At 45.5% G+C, this 7188-nt stretch overlaps 1 long non-coding RNA gene across 3 annotated transcripts; it reads left to right on the forward strand.

Annotated features, from left to right (window-relative positions):
- Window positions 1–1498: 1498 nt before the first annotated feature.
- On the forward strand, window positions 1499–4450 carry LOC102548977 (uncharacterized). Of its 3 annotated transcripts, none has more exons than XR_015642687.1 (4): window positions 1499–2421; window positions 2873–3051; window positions 3869–3907; window positions 4060–4450. It is a non-coding gene; the product is annotated as an uncharacterized LOC102548977 (long non-coding RNA). The 3 variants fall into 3 exon arrangements; XR_015642688.1 differs by having other exon boundaries at window positions 1519–2269; XR_015642689.1 differs by having other exon boundaries at window positions 1552–2421; window positions 2873–2966.
- Window positions 4451–7188: the final 2738 nt, after the last annotated feature.

The following is a 7188-nucleotide window of genomic DNA, read 5'->3' on the forward strand; positions in this document are numbered from 1 at the left end:
AGTAATTAGGAAATAGACTTGAACTCTTTGGCATAGAAAGTATTTCTGAACAGGACACTAATAACAGAGGCACTAAGAGTATATCATGAAGGTGAAAAGCTTCTATCAGTAGGGCAAAGTAGCAGCCTAGTGCATAGAAAAAGGCCTTTACCAATTATACAACAGATAGAGGGTAAGTATCTACCCTGAACGTCAAGAAAACAATCCAACTGAAACACAGGTACAGAACTAAACATGGTTCTCAAAAGAGGAGACTAAAATGGCCGAGAAACAAAGAAATCTCCAACATCTTTAGCCACCAGGATTTATTGCTGTTGGGAGTACAAACTTGAACAGCCACGACAGAAGTCATTGTTCTTGTGGGAAAGCTGGGACTAGAGCTATGTCAAGACTCCCCTCTTCCACACTTGGGCATATACCTAGAGGTCTCTACATCTTACTACAGAGTCACTTGTTCATCCACGCTCATTGTGTCTTTCTTCATAACAGCCAGCAATTAGAAATAGCCCAGATGACCATTAGCTGATGAGCGGATGATGAAAATATGGTACATTTACATTGCAGAATATTATTGACATGCAAGAAAATGAAATCATAAAATTCACAGGGAAATGGGTGGAGCTAGGGAAAAACACAAAGTGGGGTAACCCAGTAACCCAGACACCAAAATATACCTAGCATGAGACTGGAGAGGGGAGGGAGCAAAGGATTTCCCAATAAAGGGGAAATAGTACATACAGCATCTTATAGAGAGGCAGAGGGGAAGTTAGAATAAGGTTAAATAGTGGAGGTTATGGGAGAGGAAAGTAAAGGAGGGAATATGGGGAGGAGGAACTAACACTAAAGGCCATTGTAAAAACCATAAGTAGAAGCATATATATATATATATATATATTATACACATAAACATATACATCATATACACATACACATATACATCATATACACATACACATATACATCATATACACATACACATATACATCATATACACATACACATATACATACATATACATATACAGATACATATACATATACATATACATCATATACATATACATATACACATACACATACACATACACATACACATACACATACACATATACATATACAATGAATGAAAGTAATTTAAATGAAGTCACCAAATAATAGGGAAGACAATGCCCCAAAGAGACGTTCTTTGCCTCCAAGTAAAACAACCAGTGCCAGGAATGGGTTACATCTAATTAATTATTGGCCAAAGGAGCCCTATGAAAGCCCCCGCCACCACTATCACAGCCTATTGTTATGGCTATTGGTTACTTTCTACAGCTAGTGGTAAACACAACACTTAGACATCTCACTGAACACAGAGGAATGTGACGAGAAGAGAAAGGAAGGTCATCGTCAACCCAGTTTCAAACCTTTAGCCTACAACAGGGGCCAGCCTGCACGAAGTACTGGTGGTGTAATAGAGGCATAGATTGTTAGCATTCTGTCTAAGCTCCACCCCCACGGTTACCAGGCAACAACCAGGTATGTCTGACACTGTAAAAGGGGCTGCTTGCCCCCTCCTCGCTCTCTTACTCTTGCTCCTGCTCTTGCTTTCTCTTGCTCTTCCCCTATTTGTCCCTTCTCTCCCCATTCCCCTTCCCCCTTCCCTCCATGTGCTCATGGCTGGCTTCTACTCCTCTCCTCTTCTACTCTTCTTCTCTCTCTCATCCCTCTCCCTTGTCTTCTCCTCTCATTAAACCTTTCTGTGTGGAACCGTGTTGGCCTGGTGTGGTTTGTCTGGATGCAAGCCAAGATTTCTACCCCAACATAAAAGATAAAAACATCCAACCCCTTCTGATTGGTTTTAAGACTTACAGCAAGAGATGTAGCCTATATCTGATACTCCTAAAATGGCCAAGAACTGGAGACTAGATAGACCATGGGACTAGGAAAACCCCGCCAAAAGAGCAAGCAACACAATGACTTCTCATGATATTCTGCTATATCCATTGGACAGTACCTCGCTCAACCATCGCCAGAGAAGCTTTCTGCAGTAGATGGGGACCCAGACCCACAACCAGACAGCGTCCAGAGGGTGAGAGACTTTGGAAGTCTCAGTTCTAAATAGGATGTCTTCATCAAACCCCTCCCTTCAGTTCTTAGGGAATCCATGCAGAAGAGGAGACAGAAAGAGTGTGAGAGCCGGATGCCTGCAAGGAACGTGTCTTCCAAACACAAGACTGGGATATGAACTCACAGAGACGGTGGCAGCTTTCTCAAGGCTTGCACAGGTTCGAGCCAGATTCCCAGCCCCAAGAGAAAGCCAAGTGAACACAGGCTCCCACCTCTAACCACGAAGCTATTTGCAACTGATACCTGCTAGCAGAGAAAAAACTTAGTTTTCTCCAATGGGGTGTCAGCAGGAGTATTAATTACACTTCAGGTAGGCCCAGTGCCTGGAAATAGATGGCCAACACAAAACCAACTCAGAAGTAATTTTGTAGACTTTTTAATCTCACTTTTGCTTTGTTTGGGCAACTTTTGTACTTGTATTTTTGGTTTTGTGTGTGTGTGTGTGTGTGTGTGTGTGTGTGTGTCTTCATTTTTGTTTTGTTTTTTAAGAGGGAGAAATTAAATCCTAATGTTAAGTAGATAGGGGGTTGGGGAGGATCTGGGAGGAGTTAGGAAGAGGAAAATATATTGAACACATTTTTTTTCAGAAAGATATAAAAGACACTTGCATTTTGTGTGTGTCTTATTCTGTCCCTAAGAAAAAGTTTATTCTTCCTGTTTATAAAGAAAAGTTATTTTTAAAAAATGGTGGCAAGAGATGCCTTGCCAATGACTATTTAAAGAGTTTGAGTGAAGTAACAGCCCCACATTTGCCCACACAGGCTTCCGAAGGGGGGTAAATAAGTTCAAAGGGCCATCTGCCCCTGACCAGACCCCAGAGAATCCCAAGTTTCAGCCTGCAGAGTGGGTGGACAGGTGAGCGAACTCAAGCCCAATTCATTTCCACTGAAGAGAAGCGCCGCTTGCTCCTTGGAGATCTTCCTTACTGCAAGTCTCTGAGGTTGGTTTTCCCAGTTTGACTGGCCTTGAGCCCCAGAGCAAGATCCCAGCCCCACTTTTGTTCTTCATGGAAGCCCAGTCCAGAAGGCTCAGCTCTCAAGGGTAGTCATGTCTTGATCCTTCCATAGTCCTGGACCTTCCTCCTTATTCAGAATTCACGTTCAACCTTCCAAAATCAGTCCTGCTTCCTTGAAATTCTTGCAATAGACAGCCAAGTTTTGCTAACCATGGCAACCTCTCATCACCAGCCACAGCACCAGGGCATCCCCTCTGTCCCCTCATCTCCAGGTCACAGCGCCAGGACAACCCCTCTGTTCTCTCATCACAGCTCCCTCCCTTCCTTGCACACTTATGATGCCTGCTTTCCCCTGAGCATCTTGAGTTAGGGCTTCTGAATTCTAGTGCAGTCCCCAGGCCCCCTCTCACCTGAAAGTTGTTAGGCAAATCAAGCACTCACTAATAATAAACTATAAAGAAACATTTTAAGACCACTCTAAAAGGTAATTTTATCATTTCTTTAAAGAAAAACATAGAGAATCCTCATGTTAATAAGGAGGGTTTGTGTAACTTTACATGAAGAATTAAGTCTTGGAACAGTAAAATGGCTCAGAGGGTAAAGGAGCTGGTGGCCCAGCCTGACAACCCAAGTTCAATCCCCGGAAACTCATAGCAGACAAAGAGAACTGAATCCCAAAAGTCATCTGTTGGCCTGCATCTTTATGCGTGTGGCACACACACTCCCACCCCATGCACAAATTCACAAAATAATAAATGGATTCGTGCATTAAGTCTCTTTCTTTCTTTCCTTTCATGTGCAGTGAACTGCCTTCCACGTAGAGGAACACAGGAGTGAAGAGGTAGCCAATCCAGTTGGAAAGCAGAAAGCAGCGCCACCCGGGTGGCTTTTGGGTTGAACCGGAATTTCCGGAAGCTTAGCCCTTTGTCCAGTCTGCTTGCTCTGTGCGCATGCGTCCCACAGACAGCTCTCCTCTTACCATTCTCTTTGCAGACAGAAATCCAGCCGTGCTTTTGTGCCATGATCTGACACCTAGATGCATATTCCTTGTGTGGTTTACCCTCCCGTGATGTCTAGTACTGACTTCCAGCTTGACAAGATCTAGAATCACTATGAAGACAAACCTCTGGTCGTACCAGTGAGGAGCTGCTTAGATTTGGAAGCGGGAAGACCCATTCTAAACCAGTGATGCCATTCCATGGGGTGGCGGACTGGGTTGCATCAGCAAGAGCAAGCGATCCAAGCATTAGCATTCAAGGCTCTCTGCTTCTTGACTATGGGTGTGTTGTGGCCAGTGCCCACATGCTCCTGCTGCTACAGTGTCCTCTCCATGCTGGCTTGGACTCTCTGTGTGAGCCAAAGTAAACCATCCTCTTTAAGCTGTTTTCTTGTTTTGTTTTGTTTTGTTTTGTTTTGTTTTGTTTTGTTTTGTTTTTGTGAGGGGTGGTTACAGAGACAAGGAAAGACACTAATATTGGTCCTCCTCCTCGTCCTCCTCGTCCTCCTCGTCCTCCTCCTCCTCCTCGTCCTCCTCCTCGTCCTCCTCGTCCTCCTCGTCCTCCTCGTCCTCCTCCTCCTCCTCCCCCTCTTCCGTCTCCGTCTCCGTCTCCTTCTCCTTCTCCTTCTCCTTCTCCTTCTCCTTCTCCTTCTCCTTCTCCTTCTCCTTCTCCTTCTCCTTCTCCTCCTTGTCCTCCTTCTCCTTCTCCTTCTTTGTATATTTTTTATTTACATTTCAAATGCTACTCCCTTTTCCGGTTTCCCGTCCATAAGCCCCCTACTCCAAGCCCCTCCCTTTCTTCTATAAGGGGGTTCCCCCTCCTCAACCACCCCTCCTTCCCACCTCCCCACCCTGATATTCCCTTACATTTTGGGGTCCAAGGGCTTGTCCTCCCATTGTTGCCCAACAAGGCCATCTTCTGCTACATATGCAGCTGGAGTCATGGGTCTGTCCATGTGTACTCTTTTGGGTAGTGGTTTAGTCCCTGGGAGCTCTGGTTGGTTGGTATTGTTTTTCTTATAAGGCTGCAAGCCCCTTCAGCTCCTTCAATCCTTTCTCTAACTCCTGCAATGGGGACCCCGTTCTCAGCTCAATGGTTTGCTGCTAGCATTCGCCTCTGCATTTGTCATGCTCTGGCTGAACTTCTCAGGAGACAGCTATATCAGGCTCCTGTCAGCATGCACTTCTTGGCGTCATCAATATTGTCTAATTTTGGTGGCTGTATATATGAGCTGGATCCCCGGTGGTGCAGGCTCTGAATGGCCATTCCTTCAGCCTCTGTTCCAAATTGGTTCTTATGTGGAAAGAGGCTGCTCACTTTCCTCCAGAGACTGCTCCGCCGTACAAGAGAACACACCACGGTCCATGAGATCAGAGAATTAACTGTACGACTCACAAAATCCCAGGCTTAAGTCAGATTTCTTTGTCTACATCTTCAGCAATTTTAATTAAAAAGATATCAGAACCCACTTTTCTCAAAATAGTGTTAACTCCACATTATTGGGGAAATTACACAATTTTGTCGCAATTTCTCAGCGTTTTGTAAATCACTAATGTCCAGTTCTTTCTTTTCCATTTGAGAGATTATTGAAAGCCTTGGAGAGATTATGACTTATAAAGTAAACCATTATTCTTCCACGAAGAACTATTGTAAAAGTAAGCCTCGAATTAGAGCCCACTGTGAAGTCTGTAATGTATTCTGCTGTGAAGCCGCCCTTGACAAAGCACATTAGCAGGAGCCAGACGAGCTCGGCTGCATTCAGCCTCTCCAGCGACGCATTGGCGCTAATAAGATCTGGGGCTACCGAACGCCAGGCAGCAGCGAGGATAACTTTAATGCTCCTGGATTCAGCATTATGCCTCATTTGTAACCGTGCTTTGTATGTTTTTCGGGCATATAATTGCATACACTCATAAAATTTAATGTTAAGTGGATGTCTCCTGAGCAGAAGTCACGGCTCCTGATAAAGTCATCGCACATAGCGATTTTTTAAATGTCCCACTAGCAGCCCCTGACGGTGATTACTAGCTTGGTTCATGCAGGTAAGGGGAACAAGAATAAAGTGTTTCTAGGAGTCTGGTACGAATGATTAATTTATTTTAACACGGAGTGGTCATAATCTGAAACTCAAGCATGTCCAAAGATCACCGTCCTCTGAGGATCGTTGGCTGAGCGCACTCATATCCAACAACTGCTACAACTGAGCTGCATCAAGGAATCGATGGCTCAGGCACGTGCCTGTGGAACTCGGACCAGTTTAACGCTAGCGCACAGCTGGCAGGGAGGCCCAAGCATGGGCGCGATCTAAAGAGGCCTCTGCTAGTTTTCTTAGGACAGGTATTTCTAACCCCTATGGTCCTGCCTGCCACACAGCCATATCTTGGCTTGTCACTGGGCTGCTGACATCATGGGTAAACGAACACATGCCACAGTTCCTGACCCTCTCACCGCCTTGCTCATCCACCAGGACCCTCTACAGTTGCAACATGGGCCACTCACTGGTAGCATAGGCCTGGTACCACAGACGCAAGGTGAAGGTGACCTCCAGCCTTATCCAGGAAGTCAAGGAGCTGCGGCTCAGAACCGGAAGTCCAGGAGCTGCGGCTCAGAGCCAGCGTCCATCTTTGGAGCAGTTTCCTAAGGAATGGGAAGCATTTCTGTCAGTGAGGACACTGAAAGCGTTTACTCATCTTGGGGTTGGCTTTTTTTTCTTAGAGAAAATTCCTTGGCAGCACGGAGAAGGGCAGGAAGTCCTGGATTCTGGCTTTGGAGTGTCAGGAGCCTTTCTGGAAAACGGAAGCAAGGGGGAGACAAAACCAAGGCAGGGTGCTGTTACCAGGGTCGTCACTACAGGGCGACTCCATTCCCTACTACAGGAACACAGACGTGCCAGTTTGTGCACCCAGTTAGGACATCACACTTACCACACCGTGAAGAAAGAGGCGCTGAACCGTCGTCCGCTTTCTTAACAGACTTGCTGCAGAGTAGAGAGTAAAATGCAAAAGTAAGGACTTTCTGCACCATGGTTAATTTCAGTTGTCAACTTAACACCCATCCCTGGGAAGAGGGATTTTTGGTTTAAGAATTTCCTCCACCAGATTGGCCTGTGAGCGAGTCTGTGGGG

This window comes from Rattus norvegicus, chromosome 18 (assembly GCF_021556685.1).
Source record: "Rattus norvegicus strain SHRSP/BbbUtx chromosome 18, alternate assembly SHRSP_T2T, whole genome shotgun sequence".
NCBI classification, from domain to species: Eukaryota; Metazoa; Chordata; class Mammalia; order Rodentia; family Muridae; genus Rattus; species Rattus norvegicus.